General features: G+C 45.1%; 1 protein-coding gene across 1 annotated transcript in view; it reads right to left on the bottom strand.

Annotated features, from left to right (window-relative positions):
• Window positions 1-10,760, bottom strand: part of PRR5L (proline rich 5 like) — a 157,441-nt gene extending 146,681 nt beyond the window's left edge. The window contains exon 1 of the mRNA XM_060400060.1: window positions 10,623-10,760. The gene's annotated coding sequence lies outside the window, so the exon portion shown is untranslated. The remainder of the gene's footprint in view (window positions 1-10,622) is intronic.
• Window positions 10,761-13,894: the final 3,134 nt, after the last annotated feature.

Below are 13,894 nucleotides of genomic sequence, written 5' to 3'. Positions count from 1 at the left end.
GCTGGGTTTGTCACCAAGAAATGATACGCATTCCTTCTCTTACCCCTTTCAGATCTTTATGAAAACCAGCAGTCACACCTTGGAGTGGGACCAGCACTGAAATAATAAGAATCAGGACAGTCTGCTTGCCCTTCGGTTTGTCCTAACCTCCACTGCATTCTCCAGCTACCTCCTCCCTCCTCCCACCTGTAGTTGATGCTGTTGGTTTCCTGCCCACATTCTCTTAGGTACCATTTCAGGGTACAGTGGCCTGGCTTTCAATGACTAGCATCTACATCTCTTTGCCTAAGGGCTTTCTCCAGCTACCAGGGGCCATTCTGCCCATATGCAAGGCAGACTGGAAGGGCTCAGGAATTAATGTCCAGTGCTCTTTCCCTTACATTCTACATTTGAGCACTGATGATGAAACATGTGGTGTAGCAATTTCTTGGCCATGAAGAGTGTTTCAGTGAGGATGGGTCAGAGAACACTTCAAGAGAACACTTCTAAAAAGTTCTTAGAATTTGGGCTGTTCCAAGAAAGTCACCAAAACATCTCCAGGTCATTCCCTCCCTGAGTTATATTTAACACATGCTGTTCCACAGGCTGCTCTGATGGGACCTGGTCTCACATCTTGTCCTACAAGTCCCTCACACCATCCACACCCTTTGGGCAATACTCCAAAATATCACCTGTGGGACTCCCCTAATCCTACAACACTGCTGCAAAATAAAAACTGGTGGCTTTTGAAATCAAGCATTTATCTTTCTTATTCACAGGTCTGCAGATTGGCTACGGTGATGCTACTTCAGTCTGGGTTTGTGTCTGTTCCATATGACTAATCCTGGGATCCAGAGACAAAGGTGCTCTTCTCATGGTGATTACAAGAGAAGCCACACAGTGTAACCATCATTTAAAGGCTCTGCTGGAGTCACAGCCACTCACATTCCACTCGCTGAAGCAGGCCAGTGGCCAAGCCCACAGTCAGTGGGGGTAAGAAGCATACAAAGGCCCAGATTGCCAGTGAGATGTTCAGTCGATCACATCAGCAAAGTGTGATTCCTGGGGAGGGAGGGAGGTCAAGTACATCTTCCCAAAGTCCTCTATATCTACAAACTGATACTGTCCTATTACTCAAGTCAGTCTTACAAGCTGCCAAGAGGTGACAGTCTCAAAGAGACCTTTCTTGAGAGACCCAAGGGGATGCGAAATGGCATTCTCCCAGATTAGAGAGCCCCGAGATGGAAAGCATCTAGTTGATCGGGGATAGTTTAAAAGCCTACCATTTTACTTCTCATGATCTGCCCTAAATCAAGCTCTCAAACTTCCCTTTAGAAAGGATGGGACCTGAAGAGAGAGAAGAGGCAGATGAGGGTGGTTTATCTGCTTCACCCTCAATAACCAGTGTCTAGCAATAAAGGTCCTCGCCAAGATACAGAATAGGGCAGTGGCCAGGAGTAGCTACTCCTGAGTTTGACAACACACATTTGAATCTCTTCTTATGCTGGATACTAATTGTCTTTCCCACCCAACTTCTCAACTTCCATTTCCCCTTCTGTCTCCCAAGAAGAATCCTCATTTTGCTCATGGAACTCCCCTCCTCAGGGAACAATGACCCACCTCCAACACAAAGCTCAGCCTAATTGGCTGGGAGTATTTCTGTTCCCTTTGCCAGTGACTGGTTCAAGAATAGGTAAGTGACCTAGAAGGGGCTGATGAGATAAACATCGCGGCTGCAGGAAGAGTTTGCTCGAGGGAAAACATTCCATCACTGTAAGGAGAAAGCCCTAGAAAGAAACCAATCCTTTCTCGTTTTTCTGAACTTTGTTATGTCTAGATGGCCCTGCTAGAGTCCTCTAACTTCCCAAAGATGAAAACAACTGAAAGATGGCACAGCAGAGAGATGGAAAGAACAAACATCCTGAGGATATCATCGAACTGCTGAATCAACCTCCCCTGAAGCTTGTCTTAACCACGACCTTGCTTTTCAGTGAGGTCTTAAAAGATCCTGGTTCCTGACTCTTGACTCACAGCTAAACCATCTTAAGCAGTTTCTACCCAATCACTGACAAGCACCGTGTCCTTGGGCAAGTCACTTAATTTCTCTCACTCCATTTTTGCACCAGAACCTATTGCCAGGATTAAATAGCAATGAGTATGAAGGATTTGAAAATTTGCAGTGTCTGGTGTCTGGTAAGGATGCAAATGATTCCCAGGCATGATTTTTATTATAGGGCTTTGGGGGCACCATCAAGCAAGAAAGCGCAGGCCTGGGCTGAGAATTCTCTGTGTTTACAGTTGTTGCCCTCTGGCTGATCCTTCTAGAAAGTTACAACCCCTTCACCCTCCAAAACCTGTTTTTATAATGGACTGAGAAGTATAAGGTATCCTACCCTAATCTCTGAAGCCTGTGAGGTGTAAAAGCCCCATGGTGAAGAGTATAAGGGGGATGTGTGTATGTCTTATTTTTTAAACATTACATAATTAATACATGGTTTTTTTAACATGAAAAATGCAGATAAGCAATATGAGAAAAAGAAAAGAAAATTCGCTTACAATCCCAACACCCAAAGGAAAGCATTCTGAATACTATGTACATGTTCTTCCAAACTTCTTAGTTGGGGGCATCTTTGAAAAGGGGAAGAAGAGAGAAAAAACAAACATCCTTGTATGCTACTTCTGAGGGTGAATTGGTGATGATCTTTTGGCGGGAAACTTTGTAGACTCTTTGGAAATTAAAAAAAAAAATTTTAATGCACCAGCACTTTGGCTCCTCTTGAGAGTCCCTCAGACTGCAAGGAGATCAAACCAGTGAATCCTAAAGGAAATCAACCCTGAATATTCACTGAAAGGACTTACACTGAAGTGAAAGCTCCAATACTTTGGCGAAGCTCCAATACCTGATGCGAAGAACTGACTCATTGGAAAAGACCCTGATGCTGAGAACGATCGAAGGCGGGAGAAGAGGACGACAGAGCATGAGATGGTTGGATGGCATCACTGACTCAGTGGTCATAGTTTGAGCAAGCTCCAGGAGCTGCTGATGGACTGGGAAGCCTGGCATGCTGCAGTCCACAGGGTTGCAAAGAGTCAGACACGACTGAGTGACTGAACTGAAGTTTGGCTCAACAATTTTGCCTTTAGAATCTGATCTCTAGAACAACAGCAAGAGGGTTGGATTATTGGTTAGAGCTTGCAGAATGCCAGGTACTGTTCTCCACATTTTTGTACCGTCTCAGTTAATCCTCACTACCCATGAGGGAGATATTATATTTTTTATAACAGCTCAATTGAGATACATTTCACATACCATATAATTTGTCCACTTAAAAGTGTACAACTTAATGGCTTTTTTAGCATATTCATCAAGTTGTGTAACCATCACCACAATTTTAGAATATTTTCTCGTTTTTATTGTTCAGTTGCTAGGTCATATCCAACTCTTTGTGACCCCATGGACTGCAAAACCTCAGGCTCCTCTGTTCGCCACTGTCTCCTGGAGTTTGCTCAAATTCATGAACATTTTAATCATCCCTAAAAGAAAGCCTTCTTGGTAGTCATTCCTCATTTCTGCAACCCCTTAACCCCTGGCAACCACCAATCTCCTTTCTGTATCTATGGATTTGTCTATTTTGGACATTTCATAGAAATGAAATCATACAATATGTGGTCTTTTGTAATTGGCTTCTTTCAGTTAGCATAATATTTTCAAGATTCAGCTACAAGCTACAGCTTGTATCAGAACACTTACATCTTGTTAATGCCAAATAATATTCCATTATATAGATACACGGTATTCTGTTTATCCACTTATCAGCTGATGGGCATTTGAGCTGTTTCTAGCTTTTTACTAATATGAATAATGCTGCTGTGAACATTTATGTACAAGTTTTTGTGTGAACTTGTGTTTTCATTTATCCCAGGTATATACATTGGAGTAGAACGGTTGAATCATATAGCAATTCTACGTTTAACCTTTTGAGGAGCTGCCAAACTTTTTTCTACACTGGCTGCAACATTTTACATTCCCACCAGCAGTGCACAAGGGTTCCAATTTCTTTGTATCCTTGCCAACCAACGCTTATTATCTGTCTTTTTGATTACAGACATCTGAGTGGATGTGAAGTGGCATCTCATTGTGGTTGCTTTGCATTTCCTTGATGAGTAGAGGGAGATACAATTATTATGTTTATTTCACACATGAAGAAACTGAGTCACAGAGAGGTTAATTAAGTACCCCTGGTTACTTAGTAAGTGTACAGACTCTTGTGAACACAACAGTATATGCAGAAGATAGCTTGCTGCAGTACTATGAAAAAAAAAATTAGAACACAAGTAGGGGTTTATCCCTACAGAAGACCATTCTCCAGTTTTCAAAGAATGAGGAAGGCCCATTTATGTGTACACGAAATGAGCTCCTAGGCATATTGTTAGTGAAAAAGGCAGTCACAGGATCATGTGTACAAAATGAACCTACAGATACAGTCACTGATACAGCTATGGATATATATGATATAGCTATAGATTGGAAGGTTATACAGTAACCTCGTTAGGAAGCAAGCTCCAGGAGGCCAGGGATCTTTCCATTTTGTGTACTGCTATATCACCAACAGGCTTCCCTGACGGCTCAGTGGTAAAGAATTCGCCTGCAACACAGGAGACACAGGAGACACAGCTTCAATCCTTGGGTTAGGAAGATCCTTTGGGGGAGGAAATGGCAACCTACTCCAGTATTCTTGCCTGGAAAATCCCATGGACAGAGGAGTCTAACAGGCTATAGTCCAGAGGGCCACAAAAGGGTTGGACATGACTTAGCAACTGAGCAGGCACACATATCACTGATACCCAGAACTGGATGTGTAGCACAGCAGTTCAGTTCAGTTCAGTTCAGTTCATTTCCGTCGCTCAGTCGTGTCCAACTCTTTGCAACCCCATGAATCGCAGCACGCCAGGCCTCCCTGTCCATCACCATCTCCCAGAGTTCACTCAGACTCCTGTCTATCGAGTCGGTGATGCCATCCAGCCATCTCATCCTCTGTTGTTCCCTTCTCCTCCTGCCCCCAGTCCCTCCCAGCATCAGAGTCTTTTCCAATGAGTCAACTCTTCACACGAAGTGGCCAAAGTACTGGAGTTTCAGCTTTAGCATCAGTCCTTCCAGTGAACACCCAGGACTGATTTCCTTCAGAATGGACTGGTTGGATCTGTTTGCAGTCCAAGGGACTCTCAAGAGTCTTCTCCAACACCACAGTTCAAAAGCATCAATTCTTCGGTGCTCACCTTTCTTCTAAGTCCAACTCTCACATCCATACATGACCACTGGAAAATGTGTAGCACATAGTAGGAGCAAAATAAACAATTGCTGTAAAATGGGCAATTCCTTTGGAAAGAGGTTGGAAAACAGGAATATATACAGAAGAGCTGATGCTTCATTCTGCAGAGCCATATCCTCTGTGAGTGAATACGTTGTATTATTTTTGACACACAAAAATAACCTGGATAAATACAGGTAGCAATGCAGGGATGATCTCTGCTTTCCATAACTTGACATGCCAAAGCCTCTCTTAATACTCCACATTAAGATCAAAGAAGAAAATGGACATGTCTAATGAAGCTGCTGTATTTATTAATATTAATGAATAAAAACTGTTTGGATGGCTTAAAAAAACAAAAACAAAAACAAAAACACCTGGAATTCTTGGGGCCTTTAGCAAGAGAAAAACGAAGCCCCCAAGAGAATTGGTGTGGAAATGATACACAGCCTTAATGTCTTCCTGGGACACACAAGGACCTTCCTGGCATCGCCCCCCACTTCAAGTGCATACAGCTTCCTCCCAGCGGGGCTCCATCTCTGGGGCTGATCACCTGCAGGGGAGACAGGCTGGCTCCAGCCCTGCTGGGTACCCCAGCCTGATCAATAAGCTGTTCTTTCAGTTAACAGGAATCCAGTGTCAAGATGCCAGCAATGAATCTTATTTTCATGCCTGAGAAGATCTTAAAAATCAATAAGCATTAGAAGGACACAGCCAAGTATTTTCCTTTCTATTGTTTTTCAATATTTGTTTAATTTGTCATCCCTGATGAGCCCTCTGAGGAGGCCCAAAGGTCAAGGGCTGCTGGTAAAACAGCACAGGTGTTCACATCACATCATGCTAAGGCCAACTGCCTTGGAAGACAATTAAGAGATATTTGGAGTTGAGAGGAAATGGACTCAGGCTGTGGCCTGTTCTAGTAAACGTAGGGTATAGGGCTGACCTACAGATTGCAACAGTTACAAGTGACAAAAGTCAAACAGTGAAAATGTCAAGTTGCACCAAAAACAATTGTTAGCAGGGGCTGGATGCTTTCAAACTGTGGTACTGGAGGAGACTCTTGAGAGTCCCTTGGACAGCAAGGAGATCAAACCAGTCAATCCTAAAGGAAGCCAACCCTGAGTATTCATTGGAAGGACTGAAGCTGAAGCTCCAATACTTTGGCCACCTGATTCAAAGAGCTGACTCACTGTAAAAGACCCTTAGCTGGGAAAGACTGAGGACAGGAGAAGAAGGGGGCAACAGAGGATGAGGTGGTCGAATGGTATCATTGACACAATGAACATGAGTTTGAGCAAACTCTGGGAGATAGTGAAGGACAGGGAGGGCCGGTGTGCTGCAGTCCATGGGGTCGCAAAGAGATGGACATGTCTTAGCAGCTGAACAACATTGACAGCAGAGGCCGGGGCAAGAGAAACGTGAGCTGGATGTACAGCAGGCTGCTCCTCACAGATGAAGGGGACATTAGGGATTTACTGACACCCGCTCCATTTATGATGAGGAGGACTTCTCTTCTCTGACCATGGGACATTCTCTGACTATGTCCCAAGACTCAGACCACGATGGGGCAGTGGGGTAGGGTCTGGCCACCATCTTGGACTCTGCCTTGAGAAAGGAAGTATTTCCTGCCATCTCAGTAAACAAAGGATGTCACGGCCATCAGCAATTGCAGTCACCACAGACAGTGAGCTGGTGAGTCCCAAGAGAACTCAGGAAAAAAAGAATACCTGCCTTCCAGCAGCCATCAGATCCTTGCTCCTCCAGGTTCCTCCATATCTGTGACCTTGGGCAGGTTACCGAACCCGGTCATGCCTGTTTGCCTCATCTCTAAAATAGAGAGGCTAATTTTGTAGGTCCCTGGGAAAGGCACAGTGAGGATTAAGTGAATCAATCTAGATTAAGTGCTTAGAACAGTGGCTGCCAGATGATAATGGCTGAATACTCATTAGTGACATCTTTCTGAAACACAACCTCCTTGCTTACACCCAGATCAGGACAACATTCAAGCCCTCCTACACCCACAACTCTACAGGACCAGCTTACCTTTCCCATCTCACCTCTTGGTGACTCTCTGCTTCTCACTCTATACTCACATTCAGTGTCCTTTTGTTTCTTTAGCAAAACAGATTCCCAGGCCTTCATGCACAAAACAGACTACCATGCCTTTACGTATGCCTGGAACCTTCTCCCATCAGTTCTTCCCCAACCCCCTGCCTACTGACCACTCATCTCTCAGGTCTTAGATGATATTTTCTTTGGAAAGCTTCTCTCACCTATCAGATCCAAGTAGGAGCCCTTCTTTGTGTTTCCACTGTATCTTACTTCCAGTTAATGCCCTTGCTACACTGTATTTTAAAATTTTTATTATGAAGTCAAAGCCAAAAGAACAGTTCAATACTACAGTGAACTCTCATGTACTCCCAACAATTGATAATGTTTCACCATATTTGCTTTCTCTCTCAATGTGTGTGTGTGTGTGTGTGTGTGTGTGTGTGTGTGAATGCAGGTGGTGGTGGTGTTTAGTCGCTCAGTTGTGTCTGACTCTTTTTTGACCTCATGGATTGCAGACCGCCAGGCTCCTCTGTCCACGGGATTTTCCAGGCAAGAATATTGGAGTGGGTTGTCATGCCCTCCTCCAAGGGATCTTCCCAACCTAGGGACTGAACTCATGTCTCCTGTTTCCAAGCACATTATAGGCAGTGTGACCTTTCAACTCAAAACATTTCAGCTTGCGTCTCCGAAAAAGAAAAAAAAAGCTGAGGGTTATTTTCCAATCTAAACTATAATACCCTAATAGCACCTACAAAAAAATGAATCATTCTCTAATAACTGAATACTTGATCTGTATCCAAACTTCCCCAATCCCTCCCTAATTTCCTTTTCTGTCTTTCTGCAAGATTGCGTTTGAATTGCTCCTTTCCTTGGGCTGCAGCTCTAAGAGGAATGGAATGTGTCCCTTTGCTCCCCTCACCCCAGCACTCAGCCCTCCTTGGTAGGAATTTGTTGTAAGAATAACCCCCATGTCCCACCTCTTCCTGCATCACCATGCCAGAACCCGGGCCCCCAGCATGGGGAGCCCAGAGTCTCAACCACTGGACCACCAGGGAAGTCCTTGTATAGATCTTTTTAAGACAATCACCAGGAAGAGTGGAGAAAGAAGCCGAGAATGTCTGATACGGCTGAATTATGCACCCCCAAATTTATATGTTGAAGCCCTGTGCCCAACCTTGAAACATAACTATTTTTGCTGATGCGGCTTTAACGTGATGATTAAGTCAAAAAGAGGCATTTAGCGCGGGCCCCAGTCCAATCTTTACAAGAGGGATTTGGACACACAAAGAGATACCAGGGTACACACACACAGAAAAGGCCACGTGAGGACAGCGAGAAGAGGCCATCTGTGAGCCACGGAGAGAGCCTCAGGGGAAATGAGCCCTGCGGACACCTTGATTTCCACCCCCCAGCCCCCAGAACTGTGAGGAAATAAATTTTTGTTGTTTAAGCCACCTAGTCTGTGCTATTTGTTTTGGCAGCCCTCGCTGACTCAGACAGACTGCTCAGATGCTGGGGACTCAGCAAAGAATCTTAGGCACCTGCTTCGAGGGACTGGCAGTTTAGAAATCCCCAAAGTTAAGGAAGGAGGACATTCTCTGTAGTATCCGCAACATCGTATCAGGAGACAAAGAAGCAGGTTTAACCCCCACCAGGCCCAGCCATTCGGGGAGGAAGACTAGTCTCCATCTGGATGCAATATTGAAGGTCTGGGTTACTGCACAGACCTCGATGTATCAGCTACTGAGCTGAACCAGTGTTGGAACTAGAAAGGTAATCAGTAGAATGAGACAGTGGACTTCCCAGGTAGTTAACAGATTTATCTCCCCGTGCACGGGGTGTGGGTTCGATCCCTGGTCTGGAAGCTAAGATCCCACAGGCCTCTTGGCCAAAATACCAGAAAATAAAACAGAAAAAATTTTGTAACAAATGAAGTCAAGACTTAAAAAAATAAAATAAAAAGGCCCATCATAACATCTAGCAGCAATATATATATGTGTGTGTGTGTGTGTGTGTGTGTGTGTGTGTGTGTGTGTGTGTATGTATATAAAGAAGAAGTCAGGGAGCTTCCCTAATTTTCATCCCATGGCAAGGAAAGAGTAGGGCAGCATATACACACAAAAAAATTAGAGGCAACAATAGACACAAATAAAGCTGGCTTCCTGAATATACCTCGTGAGTTCTGCTTATTCAGTCTGTTCACTTACTTAGCCTGTTGCTGGGCAAATAAGCAGTGGCATTCGTTGAGCAATTATTATCATTCCAAATTCCTTCCCTGTCACCACTGGGCAATTCCGTCTTCACTGAACTGGGCAAAAGCTAAGGAACAACAGGCAAACCACTGAGGAGCTTCTGCATTCCTGGAGCTGACAAGTCAAGTGCTGACGTTCTACAAAGCCAGGATCAGAGCACCACCCTCCAGAACTCGTGATCCAGAGAAGGGGACTAGCTCCCAACCAGCCGAAGGGTAAGGCAGGCTTCAGATTCACATAAGGCTCTAGAGAAAACTGAGTTCAAATCCTGACCTTTCCACCTCACAGCTGTGTGACCCTGGGCAAGATATTTTATGTCCGTGTACTTTACTTTCCTTATCTATAAAATGGAGATGATAGAAGTACCCACCCCACAGAGTTTATGTGGAATAAATAGAGCTCATTATGTGGAATAAATGAGGAAACAGATGGAAAACATTTAGAACCTCCCTGACACAGGAGTTAGCATTACACATAGTTACATATAGCTACTGTTATAGGTCAGTGCCCCTCAAAGTGAAAGCTTACAATAACCTTGGTTTGCTGTAAAGGACATCAGCCAAGAAGCGTGGTGATGCAAGCACAGATTCTAGAACCAGACTGCCCGGGTCTGAATCAAGCAAGAATGGAAAGCACACGCTATAACTGTTTGCTCTAGTTGCTAGCAATACTGTCAGATACCTATAGTCATCTGTACACATATGCAATACACAGAGTAAAAGCTTAGTTAGGGCAGCTATCACTAGAGAACTAGCCTTCCCAATAAACCCACAAAGACCCTGAAGTTGCTGGTCACCCAGAGACATCAGAGGCATTGAGTGGGCGGGTCTGACAGGAAGCATGCTTGCCTACTCAGTGGGTTGCGGAACGTGACCTCAGCAGCTTTTGCTTCTCTGTCTACCAGCAGACAGTGGCTCTCAAGCCAGCAGGGTGCCTGGAAATCAGAAACCCACCCTCCTCGGGCTGGACACTCAGCCATACCCTCCAGCCCCTATTCCACGCCAGAAGCTCTCAGCTGCTTCTGTGTTACCTGGTCTCCTTCCTTCCTGTAGGGCAGGTGAGGTACCACAGCCCTTCGGCCTCCCGAGAAGATGACATTTCGATGAGGCCCAGCTGTCCCTGGGCCTGACCGTCCACTCAGTTCCCACTGCCCTGGGCCCTGAGGACTGGCAGAGGAACAGGCGGAAAAGATAAAAAGCTGACACCCCCTGCAGGAAATAATTGTTTAGCTGATGCCAGAACTGAAAAAACAAGTGTAACGATGGAGAAGGGAGAGCAAAGTGCCATTCAAGGCCATTGTTCCAGCCTCCTCTCTGTGTACGGAGGGAACAAAGAGGCCCTGTGTGTGTGACACAATGGCGTGTGTCACCAGCCACTGCTGTGCTACTCCTGGGGACAGGAGGACGGGAAACAAGGCCACAGTGCCCTCCTGGGTCTGGCGCGTTGTGGACTTCGCTAATCACAGCCCCCAGCCTGGTCAGAGCTGGGAAAGCAACTTCTGACTCCCAGCCCACGGTGCCCTGCAGTGGGGAGCAGGGGACACCCATCAGGAGTGACCGATCGGGTCCAGGCCAGTCTTCCAGGCATAGCGAATTGCCAAGGGACCCTTCCTCTCGCTCTCCTCTTCTCTTATCAGTTTTCACAGGCTCACCACAAGTTAGAGCTGAAAAGAATCGCAGCTATCTCATCTTCAAACACTCCAACTCTTGGCTTTCATGAGGGGGCATCCGGCCCGGACTGTCGCCTGGCTGTGTCGCACGTCAGCTGCAGTTGGCGATGCCAGATGAATTAATATGTAAGAGCATCCCTGGGACCCCCTCAAAGACCAGACACTCTGTTGGGAGCAAGCTCACAAAATGAGCCTTCTGTCTGTAAATCCTGGTTCTGCCACTAACTACTCATAGATTATGAGGGTTCTTTTTTTTTTCTCCCTCTCCAAGCCTCAGTTTTCCCACCTGTTAAGCTGAGATCATCCTTGGGTTAACATGGAGATTAAATGAGTTAATAGGCATCTCCGTGATAAAGAATCCACCTGTCAATGCAGAAAATGCAGGAGATGCAGGAGACATGGGTTCGATCCCTGGGTCAGGAATATCCCCAGGAGAAGGAAAGGGCAACCCACTCCAGTATCATTGCCTGGAAAATTCCATGGACAGAAGAGCCTGTTGGGTTACAGTCCATGGGGTCGCAAAGAGTCGGACATGACTGAGCAATTAAACGACAACAATATAAAATTCACGAAACATTACTTGGCCTGTAAAAATTGCTTAAGAAGCAGGAATAACAAGTTAGATGCTCACATTACAGCTGGGATTTGCTTAGACTCACGGGAAGAAGGCATGAGGATGGCTGGAATCCCAGGGTCTGGAATACCCAAATTCAGTCTCGCTGCTCACGATGGCCTGAGGTCCCTCAGGGAAGCTGGGCGCCAATAAATACCCTCAGGGATGAGGCAGGTGGCCAACTGCGACACAACGGGAAGCAGTTGGGACAGTGGGATTCCAGCACCCAAGCCAGGATGCAGAGGCAGCCAGGGCTCAGCTCCGGGCAACCGCTGCAACGTGGAAAGGCGGCAGTAGCATGGCCATGCCTGCTGATTTTCAAAACAACCCAGAAACCTGGACCTTTATGTCAAATTTCCCAATTTTGACACGTTTCCTGAGAAATTGTTAGTGCGAAGTCAGCCTCAAATCGTGTACCTTGTGATGCTTGGTCTGGCCACAGACATCATTTTCCACGCCAGGCCACGCCTGTTGTTTTCAAATCTTCTGTCTCTCACTTGCCAGCAGATTCCCTGTCTGCTGATAAAGCCACTTCAAACCCACTCTCTGACTTGGAATAGGTGGCCTAAGATCAAAAAAGATGAGCAGCCCTGTCTTAGACCATGAAATGGGGGTGAGGAAGAGGTCAGCCAGTGAGATGAGGGGCCTCTCCCCAAAGGACTGCAGTCCCTTGGCCTAATCCATCTCCTGCAGGCACTCCCCTGATAAAGCCTGGACTTGGTGGTGGGACCAAAGGGCAGACTGAGGGCTCATGCCCCTGTAATCTCCATCAATCACCTCAAATGAACGTAAGTAATCTAAGTGACCAAAAGTGCTTGGTAGGCAAAAGCAACTTCAAAACAAGATTGCTTATAATGAGATACCACTTCGCACCCACTGGGATGGTTACCATCAAAGAGACAGATAATAACAAGCCTTGGTGAAGATGTGTAAAACTGGAACCCGCAGACATTGCTGATGGGAATGTAAAATGGTGCAACCACGATGGGAAATAGTCTGGCAGTTCTTCAGAAAGTTAAACACAGAGTTACCATCAGTTCAGTTCAGTTCAGTCGCTCAGTCGTGTCTGACTGTTTGAGCTCCATATGACCCAGCAATTTCACTCCTGGGTATATACTCTGAGAGGAATGAAAACATAAAGCTACACAGAAACTTGTTTGAGAGTGTTCACAGCAGCATTATTCACAATGGCCAAAGGCAGAAACAACCCAAACATCCATCAAACGATGAATGGATAAGCAAAATGTCGTGTATCCACACAATGGAAATTATTCAACAGTCAAAAGGAATGAAGTGCTGAAACAGGCCATCAAAACATTAGGACATCCCATGAAAAAACATTAGGCTGAGTGGAAGCTAATTAAAAAACCACATTTCATAAGATTTCATTTATATGAAAAGTCTAGAATAGGCAACTCTATAGATACAGAAAGGAGATTAGAGGTTGCCTAGAGCTCAGTGTGATAAACAGAGTTGGCAGCATGATAGCTAAACGGTATAGTTTTTCTTTTGGGAGTGATAAAATATGTTCTAAAATTGCCTGTGATGATGGTTACATAACACTAAAATCCATTGAATTGTTACACTCTAAGTGGGTAAATTGTATACAAGACTTACAGATCAGTAAAGCTATTACAAAAAAAAAAAAAAAAACCACCTCAAAACTAAGATTGCTGCCTTTAATTACCTTTTTTCTTTTTTTAAAGATTTTTTTTCCGACGTGGATCACTTTTAAAGTCTTGATTGAATTTGTTATAATATTGCTTTTGTTGTTTATGTTCTGGTTTTGTGGCCATGAGGCATGTGGGATCTTAGCTCTTCAACCAGGGATCAAACCCACACCCTCTGCACTGGAAGGAAAAGCCTTAACCACCGCGAAAGAAGTCCCCTTAATTATTGTTGCTTAGTCACTAACTTGTGTCCAGCTCTTTTGTGACTCCATGGATAGTAGCCCACCATACTCCTCTGACCATGGGATTTCCCAGGCAAGAATACTGGAATGTGTTGCATTTCCTTCTGC

This window comes from Ovis aries, chromosome 15 (assembly GCF_016772045.2).
Source record: "Ovis aries strain OAR_USU_Benz2616 breed Rambouillet chromosome 15, ARS-UI_Ramb_v3.0, whole genome shotgun sequence".
NCBI lineage: Eukaryota > Metazoa > Chordata > Mammalia > Artiodactyla > Bovidae > Ovis > Ovis aries.
The sequence above is the reverse complement of the archived record's forward strand: the minus strand, read 5'-3'. Positions and strand labels throughout refer to the sequence as shown.